At 42.4% G+C, this 2,989-nt stretch overlaps 1 pseudogene; it reads right to left on the bottom strand.

The window, feature by feature from the left end:
• Positions 1-248: 248 nt before the first annotated feature.
• LOC107287420 lies at positions 249-2,667 on the bottom strand (annotated as a pseudogene).
• Between the last annotated feature and the right edge of the window lie 322 nt (positions 2,668-2,989).

Genomic DNA, 2,989 nt, shown 5'->3' with positions numbered 1-2,989 from the left:
ATCCAAATGAATAGAGACAAATACTATATATATTATAGGGAGCTCTAGTTGCAGAAAAATGGCTCTTTTTTTTTTCTTTACTGGAATCCAACACATTTTCTCTTACGGAAAATAAAAAAAACAGAAAATGCTGAAATCAATTCATATGTTAACAGCAGTGGCACGCTACATGTTCTCTTCCATTAACTGGAATCAGTTAAGTTCCCATAACATTCAGATTACTTTCCTTTCTCTTGCAATGAATTATGCTACATGTTTTCACGGATGATGGCCCGGCTGTCTTTATCCCCAACGTAAGTCACAACATACATATCAGCTGCCCACATTTCAAATTCTCTCTCACAGTTGATAAGGGTGGACAGTGGAGCACTCATCAAGAAAGGTCCTTTGCAATGGCCCTCTTTGTAAAGAGAATACAAAAACACTGCAGTCTGCACAGTTTTCCCTAGACCCATTTCATCAGCCAGGATGGTATCTGTGCCTTGAGCCCAAGAGAAACGCAGCCAGTTCAGGCCTTCCAGTTGATAAGGATGAACGGTTCCTCCAGTTACATCTAAGTAATCTGGTTGTCTATCATATTTTGCTGTGGGTGTTTCTGGTGGTCTCTCTAATTTTCATAATTTCACTTTCTTTATTTTTTTTTCCTGGTCTTCCTTCTTCACCTCTCATCAGTTCCCTGTGGTTCTAGTATGCCTGTTTGTAGATATCATAATCCTGTATCTCTGCCTCTTCATTTTCCCAAGAAGCTTGGTCATATGGTAGATCTCTCCATTTAATAAGATAATGAACATTCCCCTTCTTATCCACACTATGATTGAGAATTCGATGAATCATCATCCATTCTGGTTCAATCCCATATCAATAAAACCGTTCTTCCATCTCTGCAAACTTGGGATCCTTGTTCTTCCATTTGTGACTCTTTTCTTCTTCTCTCCCAAAGTCTCCTGAAGATGGCTCATCCATATCATTTTTACATTGATAATTGTGGAACATTACTTGGCAATGCGGTTCATGGACAGTTCATTACCAACTCCCCTGCCACTTGACAAAGAACTGTCTCTCAGGTCTTCACTCCGGAGGCTTAGGAGAAGGTGCATTTGGGTCTGCATCAGCAGGCCGTGGCACTGGAGTTGGTAATGGAGGCTGTCCCCATTTCCATGTCAAGATTTTCTGCACTTTGCCTTTCAGAGGTGGGCAAGTACATCATGGACAAAGCCATTCTCCGTTGGGGATTTCTGGCAAAGGGGGATTCAAAGAGTGTATGTGATAAGATGAAGGGCAGGCATCAGAGCAGAGAAGTTCTCCACCATCTTTGCAGACACGACAGAACTTCATGTGGTGATCATCTTCTTCCTCTGTATCCCCCAAAACATCCTCCTTAGTTTCCTCACCCTCAGAGTTATCTTCTTTGGCCTCCCACTGGATACCTTCTTTTTCACAATGGGGGCAGCTCCACTTACCCTCTGGTGCTTTCTCCATATCTGGATCCAGACAAACCATGTGATAAGCACAGGTATCACATAGGATGATCTCTACCCCCTGCTGGCACACCTCACAGTAGTCCTGATGATCTGTCTCATAGCCATCCACTGTTGCAATTGAAACATCTTCTCCTTTCTTTTTCTTCTTTCCTGCTTTTAATTTTTTACAGCTGTGGCTGCTGCGACTGGTAGAGCCATCTGACACAGAATAGCTATTAATATTTGCATCATCAAAGTCTAATTCAACATCCAAGTCATCCTCCTCGCTAGATGATTTTTTTATGCTTGGAGCCAAATTCTCTGAGTTTGATTTTTAAAGGTGCCACCTTCTTGGTTTCAGGTTTTTTGATGTCAGGGACACAAGGACTAGCCTTGGGTTTTTTCCACGTGTTAGGGCCTAACTCTAACTCTAACCCTTCTTTGGTCTTGGCCTTTCGAAGTGGCACTTCAACAGGGGCTGAAGAAGAACAGCATCCACATTAGTTACCATGCTCTCTACCACAGCTACAGCAATGGCAGCAGCCACTCCTACTGATGCTCCGGAACTCCCTTTAAATGTATTATTTGTGCTGAATTCTCTCCATTTGGCCCCCAGAACCATCATCATTCTTTGCAGCAATAAGCGGCTTGACAAACTGGCTGAAAGCTTTGTAATTTGTTAGGGTGCGATAATCTTCTTCTTTGAAAACGTGATCAATATCTTCCATGTCCCAGTCTTCTAAAAGCTGGGCAAAGGACTTGGGGTCCTTGGAATCACCATCTTCATCTTCTTCCTCTTCCTTCTCCTTACACTTGGTTTTTTTCCTCTTCTCCTTCTTAGGCCAAAGTTTTTTCTTTTTCTTTTTTTGCCAGGAGTATAGTCACTTCCTTCACTATCTCCAAGCTCTTTTTTCTGACGCTTACTGAGCTTGGGTATCTTAAGTTTTTTCAGCTTCTTAGGCTTCTTTTTTGTCTTGATTTTTGGCAACTCTGCCTCAGATAACAGTTCTTCTTCTGGTTCTTCTTCAGGCTCTTGATGTTGAGGAATATTGTTGTTCAACAGGATCTCCATTTCCTCCTCATCACTGCCAGCAGAGCAGGGTGATGGGGATCCTATGCCTGATGCCATGTCCTCTGATTAAGAGAGCTTCTGAGATTCAAGCAGCTTGTGCTATCTTGGCACTTTTGTATTAATAATGGCAGTAATGTGCCGACTCCTGGTGCCCCAGCTCCTTATTTCTTGACACCGCCGAAGGGCCATACATATTGAAGTATGTGAAATATTAATTTAGTATATCATCCATTATTTCTGCTTGCTCCTAGCCCTTCACAGAAATGCCACAGCTCAGTGGCAGAGCATAAGCATTAAATATTATTGGGCACCAGTTAGGACTAGAAGTACTACTGTTTGAAAGTCTAGGGAGCTGTGGTCAATCAAACTAGACTACTCTTCCTTGACCTGATAATCTGTAGAATCACTACTCTCCTCCATTTGATACCCACCAGGCCCCATCATTGCAGGTCAATTA

This window comes from Protobothrops mucrosquamatus, unplaced genomic scaffold (genome assembly GCF_001527695.2).
Source record: "Protobothrops mucrosquamatus isolate PMUCROS unplaced genomic scaffold, P.Mucros_1.0 scaffold387, whole genome shotgun sequence".
Taxonomy (NCBI): domain Eukaryota; kingdom Metazoa; phylum Chordata; class Lepidosauria; order Squamata; family Viperidae; genus Protobothrops; species Protobothrops mucrosquamatus.
Note: the sequence above shows the minus strand (reverse complement) of the source record. Positions and strands in the feature narration are given on the sequence as shown.